The 13,804-nt window shown below is 40.6% G+C and overlaps 4 long non-coding RNA genes across 20 annotated transcripts; all 4 read right to left on the reverse strand.

Annotated features, from left to right (window-relative positions):
- Positions 1 to 1,477: 1,477 nt before the first annotated feature.
- Positions 1,478 to 2,211, reverse strand: LOC116801986. Its single transcript, XR_004362386.1, has 4 exons — positions 2,185 to 2,211; positions 1,833 to 2,114; positions 1,619 to 1,763; positions 1,478 to 1,555 (listed from the first exon to the last, which is right to left on the reverse strand). It is a non-coding gene; the product is annotated as an uncharacterized LOC116801986 (long non-coding RNA).
- Positions 2,212 to 3,594: 1,383 nt separating this feature from the next.
- Positions 3,595 to 4,327, reverse strand: LOC116801985. The gene is made up of 4 exons (XR_004362385.1): positions 4,301 to 4,327; positions 3,949 to 4,230; positions 3,736 to 3,879; positions 3,595 to 3,672 (listed from the first exon to the last, which is right to left on the reverse strand). It is a non-coding gene; the product is annotated as an uncharacterized LOC116801985 (long non-coding RNA).
- A 3,943-nt stretch (positions 4,328 to 8,270) lies between these two features.
- Positions 8,271 to 12,894, reverse strand: LOC116801984. Of its 16 annotated transcripts, XR_004362384.1 has the most exons (7): positions 9,963 to 10,477; positions 9,802 to 9,828; positions 9,698 to 9,724; positions 9,583 to 9,609; positions 8,708 to 9,522; positions 8,522 to 8,604; positions 8,271 to 8,468 (listed from the first exon to the last, which is right to left on the reverse strand). It is a non-coding gene; the product is annotated as an uncharacterized LOC116801984 (long non-coding RNA). The 16 variants fall into 16 exon arrangements; XR_004362383.1 differs by having other exon boundaries at positions 9,802 to 10,477; XR_004362378.1 differs by adding an exon at positions 12,857 to 12,871 and having other exon boundaries at positions 8,708 to 10,184; positions 10,381 to 10,439.
- Positions 11,016 to 12,431, reverse strand: LOC116801981. Of its 2 annotated transcripts, none has more exons than XR_004362363.1 (7): positions 12,405 to 12,431; positions 12,053 to 12,334; positions 11,840 to 11,983; positions 11,722 to 11,776; positions 11,460 to 11,660; positions 11,274 to 11,356; positions 11,016 to 11,203 (listed from the first exon to the last, which is right to left on the reverse strand). It is a non-coding gene; the product is annotated as an uncharacterized LOC116801981 (long non-coding RNA). The 2 variants fall into 2 exon arrangements; XR_004362362.1 differs by having other exon boundaries at positions 11,016 to 11,211.
- Positions 12,895 to 13,804: the final 910 nt, after the last annotated feature.

Below are 13,804 nucleotides of genomic sequence, written 5' to 3' on the forward strand. Positions count from 1 at the left end.
GGCTTCAGGCATGCCAAGAACTCATGCATGAGGCCTCCAAGATGCATGAAATGCGCTGGCGACCACCTGTCATCCTGTTGCACCAAGCCAAGAACCACCCCTGCTACCTGCATCAACTGCTCTGGAGAGCACATTAGTGCATACAAGGGATGTCCTGTTTACAAGGCTGAAAAACAAAAGCTTGCGGCAAACAACATTGACACAAATAAAATACGCATAATTAAAGACGCAACCAACAACTTTTATAGACGTCAAGGCCCTCCTCCACGCAATAACACCCCTCGGCTGCCACACAGCTCAGCAATCCTGAACAGATCAATCGCTGAAGCCCGCCAGGAAGCAGCCAGAAAGTCGATGCTAAATCCATTCCGACAGAATATGAATGACAGAAGGCCACGTTTTTCCTCCCATGACACTGCCATTCAGACGCGGCTGAATAAATGGCGCCGAAACACTAATAAGTTACCCAAAAAGGGTAGGATAACTTCAAAAAACAATGCAAAGCCAAGAATGGCACCCAAGACAAGCAACCCAGCGCAAAGACATCTGGAAAATTACCAGGACATGCTCCGAAAACAAAGGAGTGAAGAAAACGACCAGGAACCTGAAAAAGGTACTTCAAATCCCATGCAAGTTAGAAATGACAGCCCTCCTACCACCAGCAGAGCTGCTAGAGCTAGCTTCAAGCCAAGATTTATAGATGAAGCCACGCCATCGCCAATAAACTACAATCCTAACTCGCAAAAAGGCTTCTTGGACGACCACACAACAAACTTAGCAAATAGAGTCGACAATTTAGAGAAGAAAATTGACAGTTTATTGGCCTTAATCATACAAGGAAGAGTTAACAATCCTGACATGGAAACTTCCAATTAATCCTACATTTACTTATACTTATTCTAACAACATCTATATCCGATGGAAAAGCGCACGTCAGTCTGCTCCCAAACTCTTGCTCGGTCATCTCCTTCCTCGACACAGCCTAATTTCCTTAGAATACAAATTCAATTAGATAATGGAATTAAAATATAATCAATATAATCAATACTCACACCTCAAAGCATCCGGATAATCAAGCTTACGAAAACGCACTCCAGCTGATACTGATGAAAGATACGAAAAATACAACCAAGTCCTATAAGATGAAGCGGTAGATCGATACGAAAAGGATTAGTGTGGCAGAAACATGATGAATAAAAGGCGACTCGCTGCAGCAATTTATGCACAACGTCACTTACCTGAACCTCCTTGCCACACGGTCCCGATTAGTATCCCTTATCTCCGATGCAATCCACTTGCAGTGCTGCACTGCAATAGACGGGCCATATAAGCTGCCTACGCTTCGTTCAGGGCTCTCAGCGCGGAGCTGCAAAATCTATCCTTTCCACTACTCTTAAATTCTCTCAGATCGACGAGCGCCTACATTAGAGACGCTAAACCTGAAAACAAAACAATTAACCAATAAGAAAATTAACAAAGACAATCAAATAAAGCACTTACCTCAATAAACACAGCCAACTGGTGATCCAAAGCAACCAACAAGAGAAGACGAGCCCTGCAAAGAAAAACAAAATCACCATATTTTGTGATTATAAACACAAAAATTTGACAATCTTACAACGCCGTCTCCACCTCCTGATGCCACTGCACTAACAAGGATCATTATCCCGGAGCTGACATCAAATTAAAAAGAATTAAAATCCGTCTCCAAATTGTATAATTTCCACAATTCCGTTTTTTTTTTCCAATGAATTCCTGAGAATCTATAATGAAAGGAAAATTAATAATAATATAATAATAAATTAATCAAGGACACACAGGAAATTACAAACCTGACAGGCAAACCAGCAGACACAAAAATACGACCTCATCCTGCCGATGACGCGCACGCAAACCAGGAGACGGGCCCCGTCAAAGCAAAACAAAATCGCCAACATTTGCGATTATAGATACAAAAATCTGACAATTTTATGATACCGTCTCCACCTCCTGACGCCAATGCTTTAATAAAGATCATTTGCGTGGCGCAGATGCCACACCCTTACGCTGCAAAACTTGTCCTCAAATTGTATATTTCTCCCCTGTCCTGCATCATCGACGAATTCTCTCCTAACCTGCAATGAAAGGAAAATAAATAAGAATGCGATATAAAAACTACTCAAGGACACATAAATAATAACAAACCGGACAAACAAAGTAGCAGACGATAACAGACGGCCCCATCCTGCTGACGTCAAGCACGCAGCTCCAGCTTCCAAGACTTCAACTATTGAAAAAAGGGAACACAAGCTATTACTGGGAAATATATATTTATAATATAATACTTATCTAATTGCAAACTTGATGACTCCAAAATCGTGGCTTTCCAGCTGCAATAACACAATGACAAGGGCCTCCAATTTAGCCCATACAAAACGTACCTGAAAAGCAAATAAATCAACGCAATTATAAAAGCAATCAAATACTCACCCCAGACTAGCTTCCTCTTTAAGTACCTGAAAAACAATAATAAACGCAACTATATAAACAAATATACACCAATATAATACTTACCTTAAATTAAATTCCACTCAATGTACCTGAAACAACAAAAATTAATGCAATCATAATTAACAAATAGCATATATAATACTTACCAAATTCTATTTTTACATCCATTTCCATGGCAATCTCGTTGCGGCGGCTCTCTGCAACAAATCTCGAACTGGCGGCCTCAAGCAACCAATCCTGAAGCTATGGCCACAAGACGCGACGCACCTGGCTTCCTTCGCTCAATAAAAACGCAATGACGGCTGCGCTGGACAACTATTCGCAACTCTTCCCGACGACCGGCAATATGCATCTACAATACAAACAAACTCATTAAACAATTGCATAAAGCTGCCATTGACGATATAATCGGATCTTCACCAAACGACGGCTGCGTGGGATGACGCAGCTGAGAACAAATCACCTGCAACTTGTTGCAAGTTGCCCACTTCCAGCGGCCGCAACAGACCACCGCCAAAATGCAACAAAACTTACCTGTGATGACTCCTGAGGCTCTCTGCGACGCGGTGCTCCTGTCCTTCTGATGGGGGTACCTGAAAAGAAATAAACAAAACAATGTTAGTCTAAAATTTTAATGTTTATTGCAAAATAATTTCATTTTAAAAATGTAAACAAACATGCAAGCTGATAATGTTACCAATCATATCAATGTCTGAAATCCTTGCCTACAAAATACTAACTTAAAATTAATACTAACTATGTCCAAGCCCCAAACTCACCCCATGCTATGTTAAACTCAAAAATTCAAATTATTGTACCTACATATTGCATTTATTGTAATCAAAGGCAAAATAAAGTTGTGGATGCGGAACAGAATTCATTCTGTCTCCGTACCTCCACCTACAAAGTAAAAGCAATCCACTTGCAGTGCTGCACTGCAATAGACGGGCCATATAAGCTGCCTACGCTTCGTTCAGGGCTCTCAGCGCGGAGCTGCAAAATCTATCCTTTCCACTACTCTTAAATTCTCTCAGATCGACGAGCGCCTACATTAGAGACGCTAAACCTGAAAACAAAACAATTAACCAATAAGAAAATTAACAAAGACAATCAAATAAAGCACTTACCTCAATAAACACAGCCAACTGGTGATCCAAAGCAACCAACAAGAGAAGACGAGCCCTGCAAAGAAAAACAAAATCACCATATTTTGTGATTATAAACACAAAAATTTGACAATCTTACAACGCCGTCTCCACCTCCTGATGCCACTGCACTAACAAGGATCATTATCCCGGAGCTGACATCAAATTAAAAAGAATTAAAATCCGTCTCCAAATTGTATAATTTCCACAATTCCGTTTTTTTTTCCAATGAATTCCTGAGAATCTATAATGAAAGGAAAATTAATAATAATATAATAATAAATTAATCAAGGACACACAGGAAATTACAAACCTGACAGGCAAACCAGCAGACACAAAAATACGACCTCATCCTGCCGATGACGCGCACGCAAACCAGGAGACGGGCCCCGTCAAAGCAAAACAAAATCGCCAACATTTGCGATTATAGATACAAAAATCTGACAATTTTATGATACCGTCTCCACCTCCTGACGCCAATGCTTTAATAAAGATCATTTGCGTGGCGCAGATGCCACACCCTTACGCTGCAAAACTTGTCCTCAAATTGTATATTTCTCCCCTGTCCTGCATCATCGACGAATTCTCTCCTAACCTGCAATGAAAGGAAAATAAATAAGAATGCGATATAAAAACTACTCAAGGACACATAAATAATAACAAACCGGACAAACAAAGTAGCAGACGATAACAGACGGCCCCATCCTGCTGACGTCAAGCACGCAGCTCCAGCTTCCAAGACTTCAACTATTGAAAAAAGGGAACACAAGCTATTACTGGGAAATATATATTTATAATATAATACTTATCTAATTGCAAACTTGATGACTCCAAAATCGTGGCTTTCCAGCTGCAATAACACAATGACAAGGGCCTCCAATTTAGCCCATACAAAACGTACCTGAAAAGCAAATAAATCAACGCAATTATAAAAGCAATCAAATACTCACCCCAGACTAGCTTCCTCTTTAAGTACCTGAAAAACAATAATAAACGCAACTATATAAACAAATATACACCAATATAATACTTACCTTAAATTAAATTCCACTCAATGTACCTGAAACAACAAAAATTAATGCAATCATAATTAACAAATAGCATATATAATACTTACCAAATTCTATTTTTACATCCATTTCCATGGCAATCTCGTTGCGGCGGCTCTCTGCAACAAATCTCGAACTGGCGGCCTCAAGCAACCAATCCTGAAGCTATGGCCACAAGACGCGACGCACCTGGCTTCCTTCGCTCAATAAAAACGCAATGACGGCTGCGCTGGACAACTATTCGCAACTCTTCCCGACGACCGGCAATATGCATCTACAATACAAACAAACTCATTAAACAATTGCATAAAGCTGCCATTGACGATATAATCGGATCTTCACCAAACGACGGCTGCGTGGGATGACGCAGCTGAGAACAAATCACCTGCAACTTGTTGCAAGTTGCCCACTTCCAGCGGCCGCAACAGACCACCGCCAAAATGCAACAAAACTTACCTGTGATGACTCCTGAGGCTCTCTGCGACGCGGTGCTCCTGTCCTTCTGATGGGGGTACCTGAAAAGAAATAAACAAAACAATGTTAGTCTAAAATTTTAATGTTTATTGCAAAATAATTTCATTTTAAAAATGTAAACAAACATGCAAGCTGATAATGTTACCAATCATATCAATGTCTGAAATCCTTGCCTACAAAATACTAACTTAAAATTAATACTAACTATGTCCAAGCCCCAAACTCACCCCATGCTATGTTAAACTCAAAAATTCAAATTATTGTACCTACATATTGCATTTATTGTAATCAAAGGCAAAATAAAGTTGTGGATGCGGAACAGAATTCATTCTGTCTCCGTACCTCCACCTACAAAGTAAAAGGCAAAATAAAGTTGTGGATGCGGAACAGAATTCATTCTGTCTCCGTACCTCCACCTACAAAGTTTAAAAAATTATCGTATAAAATTTATAAATTTTTAAATATAACAAAAAATAAAAATGTCCAGTTCTGACCACCTTTTCTCGGAAGACGAGGTGCTTTCAATTACCTCTAGCGAGCGATCTTCCCCTATTCACGTAAATATTTCGCCTATGTCTCACGGGTCTGGCAATTCCCTGGTTAAAACGACCAATATTAACCAGAAGAAATTGCCTTTAAAACAAAAGAAAAGCCCAATTAACTCTTCTTGGGTAGCCATGAATTTCTTTAATTCCCTTTCTCTAAATATGAAAGAGAATGTAAATGCCAAAAATGCCCAAAGAGACCCCCTCTCGATTACCAATACTGCTGCAGCCAATGTTGGCGCCAAAAGCAGCATCTCGAAGGGGAAATCGCTTTCTTCTCCTCCATTCTCTTCACAAACACACAAGCGAAACTCACTCCCCACAATGACTCAAACAAATACAGGCGCATACACAAACACCGACGCTACTCAAAGAGAGTTTTTATCCACCACAGCGACCTGCACTAATGCAGCCGCAGCCACTAATACGGACACAGAATTTTCCCCTCCTTCTATTACACACACGCAAACAAATAAAGCCGCCGAAACAAATTTAGAAAGCTGCTCTAAATCTCCCGCGCTTGCCAATTCAAAAACCCAACCCAACAAAGCCAATGTAATTGACAGTGGTGAAATTGCTCCACCAATTATACAAATTAACGAAAGCAAGCAGGAGGAAAGACCAAGTACAACTGCCAAAGCTTTCTGGTCAATTTTTAACCCTAAGCCGGACATTTCTAAACTCAGCCTAAGCAAGAAACCCACCACTCGCTCTGCAAATACTGGGAAAAGAAGCATTTCCCCTCATCATAGGAGTGCTTCTTTACGCCCTGATACTCAGGGTGATTTAAAATTAAAACCCAACAACAGATCCATGCCCACTGTGGGGAACTTAACAACAGCTCTCACCCTTAGTCGGCCTGCTGCCAAGCGGGACTTATTTAAATCACCATCCAAGAGCCCAGACGAGCAACCTATGAGTTTCTCGGAAGTGGTTGCTGGAACAGGTCCAATCTTTGTGGCACCTCCAGTTCTGGCTCCAACCACGAAAACCCCGGCCAAAAGAACTAATGACGATCTGGACTGCTCCAGTTTCAAGACGCCAAATAAACGACTATGCGTGACCACCAATTTCAAATCTCCCAGCATTTTCCCACCCCTCACCACACCTGTTTTCCAAAGCAAGGCAGCCAAATCTGTATATGAAGAATCCAAAACCAGGAACCAACTCTCACACCAGCCGTTATCCTGCAGCACCAATGCTCCTGCATGCAGCGCTACGACGGCACCCCCTCAAAATACAGATGCTGAGCTGCCGCCTTGGAAACTTGTGCCACTAAGCTGCAGAGCGCCACCAATACTTGTTGACGACGTCAAAGAAATTGTCCCGCTCCTGGAAAAGCTAAACTATACAGCAGGAGTCTCCAGCTACACTACCAGGGCAACCGAAAGGAACGGGGTCAGGATCCAGGCCAAGGACATGACCGCCTACCACAAAATCAAAGATGTCCTCATAGCAAACGGCTTTCCTCTATTTACCAACCAGCCAAAGTCCGAGAGGGGCTTCCGAGTAGTAATCAGACATCTCCACCACTCCACTCCATGCTCGTGGATTGTCAAGGAGTTGCTGACTCTCGGATTCACAGCTCGCTTCGTCAGAAATATGACGAACCCGGCTACAGGTGGGCCCATGCGCATGTTTGAAGTTGAGATCGTCATGGCCAAGGACGGCAGTCATATCAAAATTATCTCACTCAAACAAATCGGTGGGCAAAGAGTGGATATTGAAAGGAAAAACAGGACACGGGAGCCGGTCCAGTGCTACAGATGCCAGGGCTTCAGGCATGCCAAGAACACATGCATGAGGCCACCAAGATGCATGAAATGCGCTGGCGACCACCTGTCATCCTGTTGCACCAAGCCAAGAACCACCCCTGCTACCTGCGTCAACTGCTCTGGAGAGCACATTAGTGCATACAAGGGATGCCCCGTTTACAAGGCAGAAAAACAAAAGCTTGCGGCTAACAACATTGACACAAACAAAATACGTACAATTAAAGACGCAACTATCAATTTCTATAGACGTCAAGGCCCTACTCCACGCAATAACACCCCACGGCTGCCACACAGCTCAGCGATCCTGAACAGATCAATCGCTGAAGCCCGCCAGGAGGCAGCCAGAAAGTCGATGTTAAATCCTTTCCGCCAAAATATGAACGACAGAAGGCCACGTTTTTCTTCCCACGACACTGCCATTCAAACCAGGCTAAATAAATGGCGCCGAAATATTAACAAGATACCCAAAAAGGGTAGGACAACCTCAAAACACAACGCAAAGCCAAGACTGGTATCCAAGACAAGCAATCCAGCGCAAAGACATCTGGAAAATTACCAGGACATGCTCCGAAAACAAAGGAGTGAAGAAAATGACCAGGAACCTGAAAAAGGTAACTCAAATCCCAAGCAAGCTAGCAATGATAGCCCTCCGACCACCAGCAGAGCTGCCAGAGCTAGCTTCAAGCCAAGAATTATTGATGAAGCCACGCCATCGCCAAGAAACTCCAATCCTTACTTACTAAAAGGATTCCCCGACGACCCCACAAGAAACTTATCAAATAGAGTCGACAATTTAGAAAAGAAAATTGACAGTTTACTGGCCTTAATTATTCAAGGAAGACATAACAATCTTGACATGGATACATCCAACTAAATCTACTCTTATACTTATATTTATTCTAACGATATAAATATCTGATGGAAAAGTGCACGTCAGTCCGCTCCAAACTCCTTCACGGTCATCAACCTCCTCGACGCAGCCAAATTTGTCTGGAATACTAATTTCAATTAGAAAATGGCAAAAGAATATAAACAACACTCACCTCAACGCACCCGGACAAACAAGCTTACTACAACGCACTCCAGCTGATCCTGACGAAATGATACGGAAAAAACCAACCAGAGCCTAAAAGACGAATCGGAATATTGATATGAAAAGGATTAGCTCGGCAGAAACATGATGAATACAAGGCGACTCGCTGCAGCAATTTATGCACAACGTCACTTACCTGAAACTTCTTGCCGCAAGGTCCTTTGAATTATCTATTATCACCGCTGAAATCTACACACATTGATGCTCTGCAAAGGTCGGGCCAACAACGCTTCCACCTCGTCGATCAGGACACTTTGCTGCTCCCATAAACTCCCAGCTCGACGAGCGCCAACAGCGAGTTGACGCTAAAACCTAAAAGCAAACAATCAACAACAAATTAAATAAACAAAATAAAATCAAATCAAATAAAGCAAATATCTCACCCACTGCAGACATAGCTTACCCACATCCTATGCACTAGACAAGAGGAGACGGCTCCATCAAACGTAATACAAAATAGCCAACTTTTTGCCTTTTAACACAAAAAAATCGACAACATTACGATGCCGTCTCCACCTCCTGATGCCACTACTCCAATAAGGATCACTAGCGCGGAGCTGACGCCACACAAATCAATCGCACTATTTGTTCCCAAATTGTATACTTTTCCTCAGTATCGCATCATCCACGAATTTTCCGAAAACCTACAACGAAGGGAAATTAATAAGAATATGATACAAAAGAAAATTTAATTAAGGACAAATATAAATTAACAAACCAGACAGTCAAATAAATAGACGCCAACAGGCGACTCTATCCCGCTGACAATAAGCACGCAAATGCTTCTTTCAAGCTCGTAAACTCTGAAACAAGGAAGCACAAGCTAATACTGGGATTTACGAACTTTAACAAAACACTTATCTAATTGCCAACTCGACGACACTAAGCCCGCGGCTCTCCTGTTGCTATGTTCCAAAAACAAAGGGCCTCCAAATTAGTTACAAAACGTTCCTGAAAAAACAAAATGTTAATACAACCAAAAAAAAAAAAAAAAACTATTAGAACACTCACCACCAGATTAGCTTCCACCTAATGTACCTGAAATTAAAACCAAAAATAAATGCATTAATTATAAAAACAAACAAACAAATTACAAAAAACCAAAAAAAACAATTAGAATACTCACCACCAGATTAGCTTCCTCCTAATGTACCTGAAATCAAAATCAAAATAAAGGCATTAATCATATAAACAAGCAAACAAATTGCAAAAAACAATTGGAAAACTCACCACCAGATCAGCTTCCACCTAATGTACCTGAAATCAAAACCAAAATAAATGCATTAATAATAATAACAAACAATTATAAACACAATACTTACCTTCTACTTACCTCCCATTAATTTCCTGAAAAAACACAAAATTACACTATCATAACAATAAATACTCACCCAATCTCTATTTTCACACATTTCCATGGCCCCAATCGTTGCGACGGCCTCGGCAACTAATCCTGTTCCGGAGGCTCCAAGCTGCCAAACCTGGCGAAATGGCAACAAGACGCGGCGCACCTAGCTACTCTCGTTGAACGACCAAGCCGCAATCTAAACTGACGACGCCTCTGCCAAAACGAGACAGATCCCTCCACAACAATGACGACCGGCAAAGCTGACCTGCAATTTAACAAACTCCATAAATAATTGCATACATCTACCACTGAGGGTGGCAGAGAGAACCACCAAATGACAGCGGCGCGGGATAAACTCTCCACCTATAAATTACCTGCAACGCTATCCGGACATAAATGTTGCAAGTGGCGCGCATCCAGCGTCCGTAGCAAATTCCCTGCCAAACACATCTAATACTCACCTCCAATGACTCTCGAGGACTCCAGCAACTCGGTCCTTCCGTCCTTCTGGCGGGGGTACCTGAAAAGAAATAAATTGTACAATATTAGTACTAAATTTCAATGTTTTTTGTAAATTAATTTCAATTTATTAATGTAAACAAAACATGCAAGATGATAATGTTACCAGTCCATGTCTCTGTCTATAATCTAAAGCCTATGAAAAAAAATACTAACTTAATATTAAATACTAACTATGTCCAAGCCCCAAACTCACCCCATGCAATGTTAAACTCTAAATTCAAATAATTGTACCTACATATTGCATAAAATGTAATCAAAGGCAAAATAAATTTGTGAATTTGTGGATGCGGAACCTCCACCTACAAAGTAAAAAAAAAAAAAGACATCTGGAAAATTACCAGGACATGCTCCGAAAACAAAGGAGTGAAGAAAACGACCAGGAACCTGAAAAAGGTACTTCAAATCCCATGCAAGTTAGAAATGACAGCCCTCCTACCACCAGCAGAGCTGCTAGAGCTAGCTTCAAGCCAAGATTTATAGATGAAGCCACGCCATCGCCAATAAACTACAATCCTAACTCGCAAAAAGGCTTCTTGGACGACCACACAACAAACTTAGCAAATAGAGTCGACAATTTAGAGAAGAAAATTGACAGTTTATTGGCCTTAATCATACAAGGAAGAGTTAACAATCCTGACATGGAAACTTCCAATTAATCCTACATTTACTTATACTTATTCTAACAACATCTATATCCGATGGAAAAGCGCACGTCAGTCTGCTCCCAAACTCTTGCTCGGTCATCTCCTTCCTCGACACAGCCTAATTTCCTTAGAATACAAATTCAATTAGATAATGGAATTAAAATATAATCAATATAATCAATACTCACACCTCAAAGCATCCGGATAATCAAGCTTACGAAAACGCACTCCAGCTGATACTGATGAAAGATACGAAAAATACAACCAAGTCCTATAAGATGAAGCGGTAGATCGATACGAAAAGGATTAGTGTGGCAGAAACATGATGAATAAAAGGCGACTCGCTGCAGCAATTTATGCACAACGTCACTTACCTGAACCTCCTTGCCACACGGTCCCGATTAGTATCCCTTATCTCCGATGCAATCCACTTGCAGTGCTGCACTGCAATAGACGGGCCATATAAGCTGCCTACGCTTCGTTCAGGGCTCTCAGCGCGGAGCTGCAAAATCTATCCTTTCCACTACTCTTAAATTCTCTCAGATCGACGAGCGCCTACATTAGAGACGCTAAACCTGAAAACAAAACAATTAACCAATAAGAAAATTAACAAAGACAATCAAATAAAGCACTTACCTCAATAAACACAGCCAACTGGTGATCCAAAGCAACCAACAAGAGAAGACGAGCCCTGCAAAGAAAAACAAAATCACCATATTTTGTGATTATAAACACAAAAATTTGACAATCTTACAACGCCGTCTCCACCTCCTGATGCCACTGCACTAACAAGGATCATTATCCCGGAGCTGACATCAAATTAAAAAGAATTAAAATCCGTCTCCAAATTGTATAATTTCCACAATTCCGTTTTTTTTTCCAATGAATTCCTGAGAATCTATAATGAAAGGAAAATTAATAATAATATAATAATAAATTAATCAAGGACACACAGGAAATTACAAACCTGACAGGCAAACCAGCAGACACAAAAATACGACCTCATCCTGCCGATGACGCGCACACAAACCAGGAGACGGGCCCCGTCAAAGCAAAACAAAATCGCCAACATTTGCGATTATAGATACAAAAATCTGACAATTTTATGATACCGTCTCCACCTCCTGACGCCAATGCTTTAATAAAGATCATTTGCGTGGCGCAGATGCCACACCCTTACGCTGCAAAACTTGTCCTCAAATTGTATATTTCTCCCCTGTCCTGCATCATCGACGAATTCTCTCCTAACCTGCAATGAAAGGAAAATAAATAAGAATGCGATATAAAAACTACTCAAGGACACATAAATAATAACAAACCGGACAAACAAAGTAGCAGACGATAACAGACGGCCCCATCCTGCTGACGTCAAGCACGCAGCTCCAGCTTCCAAGACTTCAACTATTGAAAAAAGGGAACACAAGCTATTACTGGGAAATATATATTTATAATATAATACTTATCTAATTGCAAACTTGATGACTCCAAAATCGTGGCTTTCCAGCTGCAATAACACAATGACAAGGGCCTCCAATTTAGCCCATACAAAACGTACCTGAAAAGCAAATAAATCAACGCAATTATAAAAGCAATCAAATACTCACCCCAGACTAGCTTCCTCTTTAAGTACCTGAAAAACAATAATAAACGCAACTATATAAACAAATATACACCAATATAATACTTACCTTAAATTAAATTCCACTCAATGTACCTGAAACAACAAAAATTAATGCAATCATAATTAACAAATAGCATATATAATACTTACCAAATTCTATTTTTACATCCATTTCCATGGCAATCTCGTTGCGGCGGCTCTCTGCAACAAATCTCGAACTGGCGGCCTCAAGCAACCAATCCTGAAGCTATGGCCACAAGACGCGACGCACCTGGCTTCCTTCGCTCAATAAAAACGCAATGACGGCTGCGCTGGACAACTATTCGCAACTCTTCCCGACGACCGGCAATATGCATCTACAATACAAACAAACTCATTAAACAATTGCATAAAGCTGCCATTGACGATATAATCGGATCTTCACCAAACGACGGCTGCGTGGGATGACGCAGCTGAGAACAAATCACCTGCAACTTGTTGCAAGTTGCCCACTTCCAGCGGCCGCAACAGACCACCGCCAAAATGCAACAAAACTTACCTGTGATGACTCCTGAGGCTCTCTGCGACGCGGTGCTCCTGTCCTTCTGATGGGGGTACCTGAAAAGAAATAAACAAAACAATGTTAGTCTAAAATTTTAATGTTTATTGCAAAATAATTTCATTTTAAAAATGTAAACAAACATGCAAGCTGATAATGTTACCAATCATATCAATGTCTGAAATCCTTGCCTACAAAATACTAACTTAAAATTAATACTAACTATGTCCAAGCCCCAAACTCACCCCATGCTATGTTAAACTCAAAAATTCAAATTATTGTACCTACATATTGCATTTATTGTAATCAAAGGCAAAATAAAGTTGTGGATGCGGAACAGAATTCATTCTGTCTCCGTACCTCCACCTACAAAGTAAAAAAAAAAAAACCACCAGTAAAGTTAAAAAAAAGTTAAAAGGGGAAAAATTAAATAAAATAATTTAAATAAAAAAATAAAATAAATTAAACAAATAAATCAATAAACAATTAAATTAAATTTATTTAATTAAAACAAACGCGCTTCGCTTGCCTATTACTTTCACGCGCAAACTTAACAAAAT

The sequence above is a fragment of the Drosophila sechellia genome, chromosome X (assembly GCF_004382195.2).
Source record: "Drosophila sechellia strain sech25 chromosome X, ASM438219v1, whole genome shotgun sequence".
Taxonomy (NCBI): Eukaryota; Metazoa; Arthropoda; class Insecta; order Diptera; family Drosophilidae; genus Drosophila; species Drosophila sechellia.